The sequence below is a fragment of the Pinus tabuliformis genome, chromosome 7, assembly GCF_031772625.1.
Source record: "Pinus tabuliformis cultivar Carrire ecotype Pingquan chromosome 7, CPIR1, whole genome shotgun sequence".
Taxonomy (NCBI): domain Eukaryota; kingdom Viridiplantae; phylum Streptophyta; class Pinopsida; order Pinales; family Pinaceae; genus Pinus; species Pinus tabuliformis.
Window position 1 is genome coordinate 1626982857 of NC_142293.1, and position 18608 is coordinate 1627001464.

Here is an 18608-nt window from a genome sequence, read left to right on the forward strand (position 1 = left end):
TCACATTTTGGCATAATTGCACTCATCTCCATTGCAGGACATTCGGGCTTTCAGAAGACGTATGCTCGCACCAGAAGATCATTTTTTTCGACAGGCATGAAAAAGGACATCCTTACTTTCGTAGCAGAATGTGATGTCTGTCAACGCCACAAAGCGGAAACCGTCAACACACCAGGCACATTACAACCATTGCCCATTCCGGCATCAATTTGGACGGAGGTTTCTATGGATTTCAATACAGGTCTTCCAAAGTCAGGGAACAAGTCAGTCATCATGGTGGTTGTGGATCGACTATCGAAGTATGCTCATTTCTGTGCCCTACCCCACCCGTTTACACCAACTTTGGTCGCTCAATCTTTCATGGTTCAGATCTTCAAATTGCATGGGCCCACTTCTATTGTGTCCGACCGCGACCCGATCTTCACCAGTAATTTTTGGCAGGAACTCTTCAGGATACAAGGCACTCAACTAAAACCCAGTACTTCCTATCATCCGCAAACAGATGGTCAAACCGAAGCCGTCAACAAATGTCTAGAAACCTACCTTAGGTGTTTCACTTCAGAAAAGCAACACCTTTGGGTACAGTGGTTACCTCTGGCTGAGTGGTGGTATAACACCAACTATCATGCCACCACCAAAATGACTCCCTATGAAGCAATATATGGTCAAATCCCACCTTCACCTACTTCGTATCTCAAGGGGTGCTCAAAAGTACAAGCAGTGGATCAACTCCTACAACAACGCGCAACCATGCTCACCCATCTTCGAGAGAATCTTCATCAAGCTCAGAACCGCATGAAGCAACAGGTAGACCAGCATCGCTCAGAGCGCCAATTTCAAGAAGGGGATCAAGTCTTTTTACAGCTACAACCATATAAGCAAACATCACTCAAAGACAAGGGGTGTCAGAAACTATCTCCCAAATTCTACGGACCATATCAAGTACTTCAGCGCATTGGAGAAGTGGCTTACAAGTTGGCCTTGCCACCTACTGCAAAAATCCATCCAGTTTTCCATGTCTCATGCCTCAAGAAAGTGATTGGGAACAATTGCAGAATTCAGACCAGTCTACCTGAATTGGACGAAGAAGGGTCCATCTGGCTTCAGCCCGAACAGGTCCTAGACACACGAGACAAGCAACTGCGCAACCGCATGATTAAGGAAGTCCTCGTCAAATGGAAAGACACCTCTCTGGAAGATGCAACTTGGGAACCAGCCACTATTCTTTAGCAGTTTCCGCAGCTTCAGCCTTGAGGACAAGGCTAGTCTTAAGGGGGAGGGCATGTTAGGGTCCCACCCTAACCCCCTTGTTTATGTAATGGGATCACGTCATATTCAAGAGTCAATAAAGCCCATATTAATAATTGTAAGTGTTTAATCTGCAATTAATGACGGGACCACAGTTAGTTGCAAATGGGCCGTAGTATTAGATAGATGGTATTAATAAAACCCACGGTATTGGTCCGTGGTATTGCATGTATGAGTCATATATAAAGGATAGAGACTCCCTGTGAGGAGCATCGTGTCTTATTTTGTAATTGAGCTCTGCTCTATTGGAGGTTGCCCCCTCGAAGAGGCAAGTGAACATTACTCTCTGAATAATAAAATCATTGCTATTCTGTGTTCTGGGTATCTTTTCTTCGCATATTTTGTATTTGGGTATCATTTTACTTGTTAAGAGCATAACAAAAACCAGGTAGTTGGAAACATCTGCAAACCAGGGAGTAATGGTAGATATAACAAACAATTCTTCATTCGGAAAATCATCTGGTACTAGATTTGGTACATTTCCCTACATGACATTCATTCGAGACAAGAAGTCAACTACCAAATTATCTCACCCAAGCCTATCAATCACAGTTATATTAAATTCTTGCAAAAGCAACAGCCATCTAGTGATCCTACCATTAGTGATAGGTTTTTTCATCAAGAATCTAATGGCAGAATGATTGGTATGGAAAAAAGTCTCATAACTGGTTATGTAATGTCTAAATTTGCTAATGGCATGAACAACTGCTAACAATTCCTTTTCAGTAACTGTATATTTTAGTTCAGCAGGGGAAAGATTCTTGCTAACAAAATAAATAGTGTAAGGAGAGTGATCTTCCCTTTGCCTAAGATTGCTCCTAGTGCGGTATCCGAAGCATTTGTGCAAATGCGGAATGGCAAGGACCAATTTGGTCCTCTCAATACTGGGGTGGTGGACAACCTATCTTTTAGTACTTGAAAAGAATATTGACAATCATCATTCCAAACAAAGTTAGCATCCTTAGTTAATAATTTAAATAAATATGTTGCAATTCTTGTAAAATTTTCAATAAGTCAACGATAGTAACCTGCATGTCCCAAAAAGCTTCTTACCTCTTTTTGTGTACTAGGAATTGAAATATGCAAGATTACCTCAATCTCAGGGAAAATTTTAAGAACCCCCCCTAAATTTATAAATATAATAAATGGGCGAATCTCCATGGTATATAGGAAAAATGGAAGGCGATTTTATCAATAATATAATATGTATATATAATTTTTTGGCGAATCTCTCACCAGGCATGGCGAATATTTTACTCAATTATAAAATCTTGTAAGATCTTGGCGAGTCTTTCACTAAATAATAAAACTTTGTAAAGTCCTAGTGAATCTTAGCATAGGCTACATGTTGGTTTAATTCCCCCATTTAAATAGGCTACATTCCAGGTGAATACCATGGGTCAATACCATGTGCCATTTTGGTGAATACCATGGGTCAATACCATGTGCCATTTTTATTTTTATTAATTCTAATATTAGGGTTAATAATGGTTTTTTGCATGGTATTCATAACAATCTAGTCCATGGTATTTGTCCCATAGTATTTTGGCCATAGGTTTCACCTAAATATAACCCATTTTTTGAGTGTTCGTAAATATAACGTGACTTATGGAGTAAATATAAAAAAATGTTTTATTTGTTTACAATACCTCTCGTTTATTTATATTTTTATTAATTTACCATACTTTTTTACAAATATGGTATTTGGCCCATAGGATTCACTTAAATAAAACCTCTTTCTTGAGCCTTCATAAATAGAATGAGGGTTATGGACTAAATATAAAAAGAGGTTTTATTTATTTACGATACGTCTAGTTTATTTATATTTTTATTTATTTACCATACCTTTTGAGTAAGTATAAAAAGAGGTTTTATTTATTTACCATACCTCCACTTTACTTATATTTTTATTTGTTTACACCCTTACATGTATATAAGGTGACTTATGGAGTAAATATAAAAAATGTTTTATTTATTTAGCATACCTCTCATTTATTTATATTTTTATTAATTTACCATACCTCTTTTATAAATATGGTATTTGGCCCATAGGATTCACTTAAATAAAACTTATTCTTGAAAATGGGCAAATGGATTCACTTGAATAAAACCTATTCTTGAAAATGGGCGAATGGAAGGTTGTAAGTCCTAATTTCAAGGGCTAAATTTACCTTTTTTACACTCTCCCTTAAAATAAGGTGGTCTATTTGAGGTGATTTGTAAAAATGTACTATGATACAAAATATTCGCCCACTAAAAATTTAAAACCCCTTAATTTCGCCAAAGGGCGAACATTCGCCCCTAAAATTATCCTTGCTCAATCTTGGCTGGATCGACTTTGATTCCTTCAAATGAAACATGATGGCCTAAGACTATCCCCTTAGTTTGCGTCATTTTACATTTACTACTACTAAGGGCTAGGTTGGCTTATTGACATCGAGTCAACACTTTTTATAGATTTTCCAAAGCTTGGGAAAAATCATCTCCATATACTATGAAGTCGTCTATATAGACTTCTACATAGTCATGGATCAAGTCAGAAAATATGGCTAGGAAAGCTTGTTGAAAGGTGTCTGGGGCATTGCAAAGGCCAAAATGAAGAACTCGATAGGCATAGGTACCCCAAGGGCAAGTGAAAGTGGTCTTCTCTTGGTCTTCCTTAACTATTTGAATCTGGTTATACCCTTTGTACCCATCTAGAAAAGAGAAATACTTCTTACTAGAGAGTGTGTCAAGTACTTGATCAATAAATGGTAGCGGAAAGTAATCTCGTAAGGTGGCTTTGTTTAACTCCTTGTAATCAACACATATGTGCCACTTACCATTCTTCTTTGGAACCACCACCAAAGGTGACACCCATCTGCTATCTGAAATATGATAGATAAAATCTGCAGCCAACACCTTTTGCAACTCATCTTTTACAATTTCTTTCAAGACTGGGTTCATAAGTCTTTGCGGCTATCAGATTGGTCTCATCTCCTCATTAGTGTAGACGTGGTGGATGCATGTCCAAATAGTCCCAAGCGAAAGCTCCCAATTGTTCTTGAACCATGCTCAAGGATTGTTGCTTCTATTCTTCATTTAGTTCATTGCCAATGTACAAAAAATTTCCTTCGCTAATTTCAACTAGTTCGGTAGTGAGCTCATTGGTGTCCTCTATTACTGTGAATGAGGCAAATATAGCTGGATGACAAGCTTCTTGAAACTCATTATTGAAAACATGATGATAACAGTAAAAGAAATAGGATAATCAATATAAGAATTATCAGATAAAAATTGTTGCAAAATATGATCTTCTGATTGTTCTTGGAGTCCTCTAGATTGTTCTAATGATAATAAAGGAAACATACAATCCTCATCTCCATAAGGACTCTCTAGCCATAAGGGTACTTCAACAACAATTTGAGCAGGGGGGAAGTTGACAAGGTTTGATTATATAACCCATTGGAAATGACCATTTCTCCACTTCGGCACCCTATCACAGCATCTGCAGTAGCTAACCAAGGGCGTCCTAGGACTACAGGGTGTCTTGGTTTTTTAGGATAAATGACAATGAAACCGATGGGATATTAATAGGAAGAAATGGGGACTACTATGTCTTCCAGAGTTCCCATGGGTTTAATAATGGATTTATCTGCTAATTCTAAAATAATAGGTGTAGGTTTGATCCCTTGCAATTGTAAAGATGTCATGGTTTCAAAATTCATAGCATTAATAATTGCTCCTAAGTCTACAAGAGTGTTTGGTAGAATTACTCCATTGGTTTCGATTATTACTATGGGATTTCCTGGGTCATTGTATTTTAATGGTAAATCTGAGATCATCCTACACATTTCATTCATGACTTTTACATTTTGGTTCTTATGTCCTTTCCTTCCTGGTTTCTTAATACATATGTCTTTAATGATTTTAGTGTAGATAGGAATGTCCCTAATGTCTTGTAATAGTGGAATTTTAATATAAACATTCGTTAATTCTGAGACTAAATCATATTCCATTAGGATCTCTTCCTTCTTAACAAGTAATATTTCTAGGCAAGGAGGCTCATTTGGTTCTTCTCTTTGTTTTTGTTTTTCTTATTGAATTTGATTTTCAGTTTGTTCTTGAGGAGCCTCTTCCTGAATAATGACATCTAATTTTTCCTTATTGACTATTTTCTGAGATCATAGTTGAATCACATTTATTGGGACAACAGTAATCATATAGGTAGGAAAAGGTTGTACTTCTATATTTTGTACAGCCTAAGGCTGTTTATTATGGTTGGGATTAGCTATGGGTTGCGCAGGAAACAAAGTAGGACAAGGCAGGTTCAATGATGGTGGTGCCTGTGAGGATGATGGGTTAGATGGTGCAGGTAGAAGATGGTGGAAAGGAGGAAGAGGCAGTGAGGGTTGTTGATAATGATTTGGGTTGTACCCCTGCTGATAAGGTTGAATGTTCGGATTGTAGGACATACTAGGAATGTTTGAGTATGGAGGATAGGATTGGTTTTGGGGCTGGAAAGTATTTCCATAAGGATTTCCCCTCCAATACTGATTCCAAGGAGTGTTTTGTGATTTAGGATTAAACCAAGGAGGATAAGATGGCTAGAAACTACAGGGTTGATTTTGACCATAGGTTTGAAAACTAGGATCTTGAAACATGTTTTGATTTGGGCTCCTCCAAGAGGGTTTCTTGCTTGTTTGTGGAAAATCATTTGTTTCAACATTACCCTTATAGATAGCCTGTAAACCAGGAAGAGATGGAAACTTCTTAGTTGCATGTTCTAAAGCACAGATCCCACAAACCTCAATAACATTAATGGGACACTCCCTCTCAACATGCTTGTTTTTGCATTTAGGACAAAAGATTGCCATGGCAGCCCTCTCATCTTCTTGTTTCTTTTTGAGTTTTATTGTGTCAATATGGTTACCAATAGTGTTTAGGATATCCATTTTAAATTTTTCCAATAAGTTTCCTAATTCCACTCTAGTGACAACATTGGGTACAAATTTTTGATTTCTTGACACATAATCTCGGGAATTGTCACATAGCTTCTTGCCTATTTTAGCCTGACTTCATGAGTAAGTGTGACATAGTTCAACCACTTCAGCAAAATGATTTTTATAAATATCCCCACCACTTAGAATATTTAGGGTTTTGATACATTCATCCCTCAGCCCCTTTAAAAATATAGTTATTGCAGTCTTCTCATCTAAATATGCCCCCCCAGGATTTATGGAAATTATAAAAGAAACGTTCAAGATATTCTTCTAGGTTCTCATCTTCTAATTGTTGCATTCTAAGAATATCGTTCACATCCCTACTTTTGTAGAATTCTTGGTATTTCTTGAGAAAGACAGACTTCATATCATCCCAGGAGTAGATGGTATGTTCACCTAGGCTCATAAACCATCTAAGGGTTGCATCTTTCAGGGTGGTTGGGAATAGCTTGAGCTTATTTGCATGCTCATAATAATTATAACTCCTACATAGAATGTCAAATTCAAATAAGAAGGCATCTGGGTCTTCAGAGGACTTATGGTAGAAGAGCAGAAGAGATGTCATTAGTATGTTTTTCATAGTGATATTTCTGGTTACATCAAGAATAGGAAACCCAAAATTGGTTACTTCTTCTTCTTCTTCTTCTTCTTCTGGTCCTTCATGGTTCCCTCTAAATGGGTTGTGATGTGGGCCTTCTCCTTTCCCCTAACGTTCCTCATTGTTCCGTCCAAATATGTTACGACGTTGACCTTCTCCTTCTCCCAAACATTCCTCATTGTTTTTGTTCTCTCCTCCCTGGTTGGCCATGTCTACTACAGATTCTTGAATGTTGGGTTGTGTTATATTCTTTCAACGACTAGCCTACTTAGTTAATTGGGGGGTTGGGGGGGGGGGGAGAGCGGAGCCAGCTTTCGTTGTGTCAATTGTGTATCGGGGAGGTCACAGGGGGTTTGAGGTGTACCCATAACCCCACTTTATGGGGTCCAGGGTAGTGCCCTGGAAAATTTTGGTTTTGGACCCTATGTTAGGTTGGGCAGACCCACCTATGGTTTTGTGCATGATTTTCGCACATGTTTTTTGGACGCGATGGTTTTCGGTCCATGGTATTGGATGCTTTGGCATGTATAAATATATATTATAACATTGAAAGGAACATAATGAAAAATCAAGCTAGTAGTCCCAGTTTTGGGATCCAGGGGAAAATCTCTGTGTATATGTGTTTTATGTGTTATGCTCTCGCATTGTTTATTTTATGTGTTTTATAATTCATATGCAGGTAATTTTTGTACAGGGTTAAAACCTACATTTGGTATCGGAGTTGTTTTAGCTTCAAGGGGATGCCTTTGTTGCTGAGGGGTTTTGCTCGAGCCTATGGTAAACCCTGTTCAGTGAGAGATCTACGAGATCGATTCTGGTGGTAAAAGAAGATGGCGAGCAGTGGAAAGATAGAGATCGAGAAATTTAATGGTCAAAGTTTTGAGTTGTGAAAACTCAAGATGGAGGATCTGTTGGTGGATAAAGATCAATGGATCATGGTATATCTGGGTACTAAACCAATGGGAGTGTCCGATGAAGAATGGAAGAAATTGGATCAGAAGGCAAAGAGAACAATACGATTGTGTGTCTCAGATTCAGTATTGCTGAATGTATCAGGGGAAGCTACTGTGAAGGCTTTGTGGGACAAATTAGGGATTTTGTACCAATCTAAGTCTTTGGTGAATAAACTATTCCTACAGAAAAAGTTGTATAACCTGAGGATGAAAGATGGAGACTCGGTGACAGAGCATCTAGACGCATTTAATATTGTGGTAAGTCAGTTAGCATCTATTGATATTAAAATTTTAGATGAAGATAAGTGCATCAGTTTGTTGTGTTCTCTACCAAATTCATGGGATAGTTTGGTTATTGCAATAGGTAGCAATGCAACTGCCTTGCAGTTTGATGAAATAGTCTCATCCTTGCTGATGGAGGAGATGAGACAGAAAAATATGGAGAGCCAGAATGGTGATGCCTTGTCTGTACAAGGACGGTCCTAGAATAGAAACAAAAATAAGTCATCGAGTGGGAGATCTAAATCTAGAGGGAGATCTAAATCTCCAGGAAAACCTGTAAAGGTGGTGTGCTGGAAATGCAGAAAGGAAGGGCACTACAAAAGGGACTGTAAATCTAAAGCTCCTGATAAAGGAAAGGGATCTGATGATGCTCCTTCTGTAGAGGCGAAAACCACCTCAGATGAAGCTAGGGATGTGTACTTGGCTTCTTCAAGTACACATGTAGATCACGAGGCATGGTTGATTGACTCAGGTGCATCCTTTCACTTCACTCCCCATAGAGAGTGGTTCTATGAGTATGAGAAATATGATGGTGGTGATGTCTTCTTGGGGATGATAGGAAGGCTAGAATCATTGGTCGCGGAAAAGTAAAGTTGAAGTTGCAAGGTAGAAGGGTTAGAACACTTCCGGGTATTCTGCATATTCCTGCATTAGCCAGAAATCTGATTTTTGTAAGCAAGCTGGATGATGCAGGTGTAAAAACAGTGTTCGAGAAGGATACTTGAAAAATGATTCAGGGAGCACTGGTATTGATGTGGGAGTTCAAATTGGAACTCTGTACAAGCTACAAGGTAGCACTGTTATTGATGAGTGCAACAGTTCTATGGTTCCTGAAAATGGAGCAGAAAATCTAGTGACCTATGGAGAGAAGACCATGTTGTGGCATCAAAGGCTTGGATATATTGGAGAGAAGGGCCTTTCAACACTTCATGGTAAAGGTATGGTAGAAGGTATGAGTAATAGCTCTCTGTATTTTGATTTCTGTGAAAATTGTGTATATGGGAAGCAGAATCAGGTGAGTTTCCCCTCTGGTAGTAAGAGGGCGAAACAGATATTAGAACTTGTGCACAGTGATGTGTTTTTACCTATGAAGGTTCCATCATTGGGTAAGTCTGTGTACTATGTATCATTTATAGATGACTTCTCAAGGAATAAATGGATATATTTCCTTCAGAAGAAATCTGAAGCCTTTGACAGATTTAAAGAATTTAAGGCTCTCGTGGAAAATCAAACAGAGAAGAAGATAGTGGTGCTGAGGACAGATAATGGTGGAGAGTATTGTGGCAAGGAATTTGAAGAATTCTGTAAGAAGTGTGGTATAGCACGACAAAAGACTACTCCATATACACCTTAGCAAAATGGAGTTGCAGAAAGAATGAATAAGACATTGATGGAAAGGGAAAGAAGCATGCTCAGTGGCGCCGATTTAGGACAGGAATTCTGGGCAGAGGCGGTGGATACTACATGTTACCTAGTCAACAGGTCACCTTCATCAGTGTTGGAGGATAAGACTCCACAAGAGGTATGGACTGGTAAGAAACCCTCTCTTTCGCATCTGAGGGTATTTGGATGTGATGCATATGTACATGTTCTAAAGGAGAAACGAACCAAGATGGATAGTAAATCTGAAAAGTGCATCTTTATTGGGTATAAGGATGGTTTAAAGGGTTATAAGCTTTGGAACCCAACAAAAAGGAAGGTTGTGTACAGCCGAGATGTGGTGTTCAAAGAGGTTGAAAGATGTTATTAAACATGAATTCCAACAAAAGGAACCTGAGAAGATAGAGTTTGAGCTAAAGGAGGAAGAATCAGACTCTACAGCAGAGGGGGAATCAGAAGATGAAGAGCCACAAACTTTGGGTGTAAGAAGATCAGTTCAAGAAAAAAGGCAACCAGAAAGGTATAGTCCATCTTCTTTCTATTCAAATTTTTCTTTATCTATTACTGATGATGATCCCAGAACTGTGAAGTAAGCAGTAGATTCAGAGGATGGAAAACTCTGGAAAGAGGCCATGGTTGATGAAATGGCATATTTGCACAAAAATAAGACTTGGGATCTGGTGGAGTTTCCGGCTAGAAGGAAACCCATTGGCAGCGAATGGGTGTTCAAGAAGAAGACAAATGCATAAGGAAAGGTGGAGAAATACAAAGCTCGGTTGGTAGCAAAAGGTTATTCCCAGGTGCCGAGAATTGATTTTGGTGATATTTTTTCTCCTGTTCCCAAGTTAACTTCTATTAGATTACTTTTGTCTATTGGTTCTGATTTTGATTTTGAGGTAGAATAGATGGATGTGAAGACAACATTTCTTCATGGGGATCTGAATGAGAAAATACACATGAAGCAACCTCAAGGCTTTGCGGTGAAGGGTAAGAAAGAACTGGTATGAAAGTTAAAGAAGTCTCTGTATGGGTTAAAACAGTCACCAAGGATGTGGTATCAGAAATTTGATACATTTATACGGGGACTTGGCTTCACCAGAAGCAAAGCAGATCACTGCGTGTATTTTAAATTAATTGGTGACCGTGTTATTTATCTGGTCTTGTATGTGGATGATATGTTGCTGGTTGGAAATGACAAATAAATTGTCCAGGATTTGAAGACCCAATTGTCCTCCAAATTCGACATGAAAGATCTTGGTGCTGCAAACTATATTTTGGGCATGGAAATGAAAAGAGATCGGGCAAAGAGGAAGCTTTGGTTAAACTAGAGGAAGTATGTCGAGACAATACCGTAGAGTTTTAACATGCAGAATAGTAAACCGGTGAAGGTTCCTATTCCTGTAGGTGTCAAGTTATATGTTGAACAGTGTCCCAAGACATAAGAAGAGGAAGAGGATATGTCCTGTGTTCCATATGCAAGTGCATTCGGTAGCCTGATGTATGCAATGGTCTGTACTAGACCAACCATTTCACATGCAGTGGGAGTGTTGAGAAGGTTTATGTCAAAACCAGGGAAGGAGCATTGGACAGCAGTGAAGCAGGTTTTCAGGTATTTGCGTGGCACTAGAGACTATGGTTTGTGCTACCAAGGAAGACCAGGATTGGACAGAGTTTTGGATATCCATGGCTTTGTTAATGCAGACTGGGCTAGAGATCTGGATCAGAGAAGATCTACAAGTGGGTATGTGTTTAACCTATTTGGAGGTGTAGTCAGTTGGATGAGTAAGAAACAATTTGTAGTGGCACTATCAACTACAGAGGCGGAATACATGGCAACCACTCATGCAAGCAAGGAATCAGTTTGGTTGTAGAGATTGTGCTCAAGTATGGGGTTATTGTAGGGAGCTATAAGGATAGACTGTGACAGCCAAAGTGCAATTTTCTTGACAAAAAACCCTGCTTATCATTTAAAGACAAAGCACATTGATGTTCAGTATCACTTTTTGAGGGACATGATAGAAGACAAAAAGGTGTTGCTAGTAAAGGTGGAAACTTTGAAGAATACTGCAGATGCATTGAGAAAATATGTGAGCTCTGAGAATTTCTCTTTGTGTAGAGAGACAATGGGTATTTCTGGGCTGGAAAAATGACTAAGCTCTTTTGTGGCCCCCTTTGGAAAGAAAACAACAAGTGGGAGAATGTTGGGTTGTGTTATATTCTTTCCACAACTAGCCCACGTAGTTAACCGAGGGCTTAGAAGGGGGGGGGAGCCCCCTTTTGTTGCGTCAATTGTGTAGCGGGGAGGGGTGGTCATAGGGGGTTTGAGGTGTATCCGTAACCCCACTTCAAAAATTTTGATTTTGGACCCTATGTTAGGTTGGATGGACCCACCTATGGTTTTGTGCATGATTTTCACACATGTTTTTTGGATGCAATGGTTTTTGGTCCATGGTATTAGACACGATGGTTTTCATTCCATGGTATTGGATGCTTCGGCATGTATAAATATGTATTATAACATTGAAAGGAACATAATGAAAAATCAAGCTGGTAGTCTCGGTTTTGGGATCCAAGGGAAAATCTCTGTGTATATGTGTTTTATGTGTTATGCTCTCGCATTGTTTATTTTATGTGTTTTAGAATTCGTAGGCAGTTAATTTCTGTACAGGGTTAAAACCTACATTGAAGAGGCCTGTTGATAATTACCAGGTCAACAAAAGGTACTGAAGGATGGTCCTTGATATTAGTTTATTCTAGATCTGGGACTGGTTCTTCTAATACAATTCCTTATGTACTTCCAAAAATAATATGTTCAATTGTTTCCTCGTCTTGATTCAGAATCTCCCTCTCCAAAGCCACTTTGTTGTCAACACCTCCTTCTTCTTGCTTTATTCCTGCATACTGATTGATAGGATTAGTGATTGGTGTGGTTGTTCGACCAAAATTTGTAGGAAATTTTGAACTAGCAATAAATCTACCTTGACTATCCCTAGGCCTACTTCTACTTCTATGCATAAAGAAAAGGAAATAAAATTTCAAAGATAATCAAAGACGATCAGACTTTGGAGCAACCCCACAATAGTGGATGTGTGGCTCTTCACTCACAGCTTATTGTACTTTCTCCGCCCTATGACTGCCTACAATACCCTTGAAACTTTGTAATAATAATCTTACCTGAACCAAAATACAACTTCCCAGAAATGACGCCAAAATGTTGAGAATTTTAATTAGCAATTAAATCTCCTAGTATTTAATTGTCAACTAGGACTCGTAAGCAGGAGTCGTACTGCATTTTCAGTTCAACAATAAATTTAGAGTATGTAATTTTCCTTTGATCATTAAGTAAAGAATGATGGAAAAGAAACAATACTAATTAAGAAAACTAGCACTCATCTCATTCTTAGAAAACATAAGCAATCTAAAAGAAATCTACTTAACTCAATCCACTATGTTCCTTATTCTAATTCTCTGCACTTCGGGTCAATTAAATCCAATCTTCTCTATTTAAAATAGGAAACAATCTTTGTGTGAAGAAGGCAGAATCAATAATCAAATTCAATTGTTATAAAAATAACTAAAAACTTATATTTATCACACTCATTCCATGATCACTCAAGAATTTCACCTAAACTACACTTATGCTACTGTAACATGTATCCTAGAAAATAATGCAATTAATCTACTAAGGTTTTTAGAAACAACAAAATGGTTCTAATTTATGACATCAAATTGCTCACACACACACACACTGTCATGGAACCAACTTTGAACTTTTGTACTAGAAATGGAAGTTAAACTCTTCTATGATATCCAAATAATTGCAACCAAATCACACTTCTTTCAAGATTAAATCTATGCTATTGTTGAGCTTAATTACCACACACTACCAAATTGAATTAACCTTCTCTTAAATAAAACCAAATCAAAACAAATCACACTGTTTCTAATATTGTACTTAACTTGACTAATTAATCCAAATCAAACTGTCGACAGAGCAAACCACACTGCTTTTAAGTAACTCCTCACCCAATCCTAAATGAAATTGGAATACTGGACATGAATTGCACACTTTGAATTAATGCCAAAACGAAAACCTAATTGTCTCACTGTTTACTTCAATCCTAGAAACAAATCATAAATCTACTCGGAGTCACACAATGCCTTTTAAATGAAACTATTCTACTTGACTCAATCACACCTTGTTCAGATAACTCATACTGATAGAAAGAGATCACACACCCTAATTAACATTTCTCAGCCTTGAATATCACTGTGAATTTTGCAATGAAAATGAAATCACTTTGCTTAATTAAAATCACACTATTAACTAATGGCCTTGGATCACACTGTTAAACTACTTTAGCTTATGAATACTGGAAAACAAATACACACACAACAATCATAATTTGATCTTAAATGCACAATCTAGAATATAATCACACTACTTTAAGCACACCCAGTTTGCAATGTAAACACAACCCTATCCTTCACCAAACACGATTCTGATTAGTATCAAACTGAAATTTCATTCATCAAACAGATCATAAGTTAACTATTCGATGCATTCAAGAAGAAATTCATTCAAAATCCTCAGCATGTCCTATGAAATAGTGCATGCAATTGTTATAGTTCAAGCCACGTTGTGATCAAAGAATAGTTTGATGGTAATTAAAATGAACTCAACTTTTTATGAGGAATAGAGCATAGCTCTGTGTTGAAGATTTACGCACAGTCTATATGAAAAATGGTAGTCTATGCACTCAGAATTCTTGATCGTGTTATCTATCAATGAATGTGAGGTTGTAACGATTATGATCAATCCAAAATCAAATGGAATATCTCACACATTTGCACAAGAAACCTTAGCGAATTCACACAATAACTGGATAGAAAATGAATGTAATGAGCTATCACACAACGATACACCTACGAACTAACAGTGAAGCTTGTTCCTAGATGATGGTGGGCCCTGCCACACCTGGGTAAGCTTTAAACAACTTGCAGTAAAAGAAGATTTAAAACATTCAAATTAAGGACTCACAATAAACCATAACTCGGAACGATTTGGCTCAAAGCATAGCCATGGTATTAACCGGAACAGAGTCTTCAATTACAAATAACGATGTCTGAACAGTAACTTGATAACTTAATAGCTTGCACCAATAACTAGTTCTAATTCATTACAGTACTGGCCTTTATAGGCAATGATTCACATTCAGAATGGCAATAAACCCATACATGGAAAACTCAGTGAATTTACTAAATCAAACTTGAGATCCGATTGCTTGAATGATTTCGCTCTCCTTGGCACAACGGGTTCCAACAAATGCCAACATTAGCATGGTCCTGTTTCGATGAGGATATGGAGAATCTTCGTTGTGGAAAACATCCAACTCGGTCAAAATATTCAGCTATGGTGTTCAAGCCTCTAGAAGTACGAAGTCGTGGAAAGAGTCTACTAGGCCTCCATGATTTTGAGTACAGATCATAGACTGAGTTGTTGAGTACAAAAATGACAAAGCAAGACTGTTGACAAGCATTCCCTCCATCTTTAGCTGACCTGTCCATACTGCTGCAAATCTTCACACTTAACCCATAATGATTAGTCATCTTATTAGGAATATAACTCAAACTTACTCAAACTTAACCAAAAATAGAAAAATGACACTAATGTAATGCATTTACCTCATGTCAAGGTTTTAGCAGGGTTTAGGACAGTGATGGTGATGGAAAGGTAGGTGAAGGGGTACTTCCTTTGACAAAAGTGGGCAAAAATGGAGGTGATAAGTGGTAAAATTGGGGACAAAAAGAGGCACCAACATATATACATAAATATACTAGGTTTACCAATATAAGATATTAACACCTTATCCTTTTCTTAACCATTTCCTAACACAATTACATAGTTCATTGTTTTCCTAATAAAAATATTGTTTCTTTACGACCATTATATTTTTGGTTGAACCACTTCAATGTTTGCGGTATTAACTTGTTTATTCAATCTCATATATACATATCCGTAGGTATCTACTTTAAGTTCACTCCTACTATGCTAAAATGTAGCTGTCTACCGAAGCGGAGGAATTGCCCAAACGGCCAAAAGTGGCCAGAATCCGGGCAAACAAATTTCAAAAAATCTTGTAGACGTAGTGTTTGAATCGTGTTTTTGATGGTGGAAATGGATTCAGCACCATCAAAAACATCTAGAACAACTAAAATTTTGAAGTTTAACAACTATAACTTAGATTTACAAAAATCCTTGCTGAATTTTCTCTAAATATGACTAGAATTTCCATAATTTTCCGAGCAATTCCTCCGGCTAGTTAGAATACCGCTGATAAAATACATTTTTCACCATCCCATGTCATATTTTTGAACTCACATTGTAGTCTTTGATAAGGTTCCATACGAACGACCCTATGAACTAATCACATGACAAAACATATGTTTTTACACTATTAAACATTGTTGCTTATTCTTGTGTGGTGTTGAACATATTAACCTATGAAACTATGGATATCAACTTCAATTTGGTTTATAGTTTTCATAAGTTCTTTGAGAAACTTCATACACAAGGAAACTTATCCTTACTCCACATATTTCTCAAATGTGAGAATTTGGAGATATGTGCCAACCATAACATCAACGATGGAAATATTCTTGTACTAAATCAATGGTTCTTCGACGTTTAGGGTTATTATGTTTACCAATGACTACCTATTCATTTGTCATTTCCATTGGTAATTCGTTATTTTCATTTGGTTGTTGAGGGTCATTGAGGCTCTGATGCAAGAGCATCCAGCTCAGGGAGGTCATGGCTGGGAGTTTGTCTCTTCTAACAGTTTGAGTTTCGTTAGTTTTAATTTTCATTTACATTTCTAGGAATGGCTGTCTCAGCCACTGTTAGTGTTTGCTTACGTGTTCTTTTTATTTTTTAGTTTTATTTAAAATTTGCTTTTAGTTTACAAATCAAGAAAAGACAGTTATTCAGAAACAACTTAATGTAACTATTGGCAGTTTGATAACTGTCCAGTGTTCTCTACAAAACGAAAAAAGGAAAACGACTATTGTAATCTTTTTGACCATCATAGAACTAAATGAAGAAAATGCACAGAAGCATTCTAAAGAACAAACACATCTGAATCCATTCATATTACAACTTTAGCATATTTTCTACAAAATACAATTAAATTCATTTTCTTTTCCATAAGCATAATGATGACAGACAGTTAACAGTAAGCACCGAAGTGAGGAGAGCACCCAAACAAGTCAGCAGCGTAACAGAGCAAGCTTACGGGAGAAATGAGAGAGCCACTGTCGGAAGAACACCCAAGAGAACAAAGCTACAGGTACAGAATTGAACTCAAACAATTTTCCTCTGCAAGTTTTCGTCAACCGAAAATCACTGTATAAATATGTCAAAGCCGAACATCCACAGTTCACTGTTCAGAGACCAGTAAATAAAACAGACTTGACAATATCAAAAACCATTGCGAGGTCATCATAGGACCATATCATTACAACCATAATTACAATAGTAAAGCCATAAATATAAAGTGAAACTACAGGCGCAGTGAGGCCAAGAAACCGCAAAGCCGAAACCAAACTACGACAACAGACTCATAAACCCTACGAACAGCAAAACCCTCAAATAAATAAGCAAAGAACTTTCAAGGAGTGACCCTACCCAGTTTGAGCGTAGGAGTCAGGGTGCGAGGTCCACAAATGGAGCCGGTCGCGCACCTGCATGGCCAACAAGCAGGCCATCAACAAACAGTGAAATGAAGCCATAGACAAAGGGTTGAAAACAAAGGAAAGGGCCAACAGAACCTACCTGAGAGAGCCAAGCCCGTGCGAACCAGAGGAGAGAAACCACGAGCAAAGGTTACGGCTGCAGAGTGCTCACTGCCCACAAGGAGCAAGAGCTGTCAGCGCTGGAAGAAAACGAGGAGGAAAATACCAGCATGGAGAGTTAACTTACCTCTGGTTAATTGCCGAATGAGAGACGAGGGCTGAGCCACTCCACAACCGCAACCTGTGGCGAGAACCAAGCAAACAATCAAACGAAGTACATGGAAACCAATAGCATATAACAGAAGTCTACAGCTGAAAACGTAACCAGAAATGAGCCAAATAGAAACTAGAGACCAAGACCGAGGGTTCCAAACCCAGAGCTGAGAAAACGAGCACAGAACGGGGAACATCGACAACATACGCAAGAGGAGACCCTCAAAGGAATGCATGTCCAGGCACGGCGAAACTAAACCACTGTAAAACCACTAGAGCCAGAACCCCTATTTCGCAGAGCAGTAGAGCAGACAGACCAGAGACCTTACCTCACAAACAACAAAGTGAAACAATAGTGAAATGAATCGACCGAGGGTTTCGAGGGTTTGGTAAGAGGCAGGAAGGAACAAGCCCCAAGGCCAGGACATGTGTCCTCAAATCATTAACACCAAGGTACAGTGCCATTAAGTCAACCAGCTACGCAAACAATCAATGGTTAATTATTCATACGGAACTGTAAAGGGTTGGTCCCATCAAATTTTGGTATCAGAGCAGGTTCAGTTAACTGTTTTTCTTTATAAAATGGAAGCTGGAAGAAGAGGTTGTGGCAGAGCTATTTGAAGAGTAGTAGATGAAGGATTGAGGGAAGAGATTAGGATCCTGAATGCCCGTTTGGCGGCAGTAGAAGCAAGAAGGAGAAGGGATATAGAAGTAGGGGACGACAGTGAAGAAGAAGCTGTAGTTATGACAAATGGATTAGATGAAGAAGGACCTGAAATCAAATTGTTAAGATCAATTTTGTTGGCTAGCAGTAAGCCAAAGCCTGAAATTCCGAACTATGATGGTAGTTTGTCCACAGAAGTGTTGTTGGACTGGATTAGTGAGTTAGACAAATATTTTGAATGTGAGGAGATCAGTGAAGATGGGAGAGTTAAATTCGCTGCCACCAAGCTGAAAGGACATGTGGCCTTATGGTGGGACAATGTCCAAGCAGAGAGGAGAAGATTGAATAAGTTACCCATTAAAAAGTGGACTAGAATGGTTGCCAAGATGAAGGGTAAGTTTTTGCCCAAAGATTACCAGATTGCTCTGTATCGG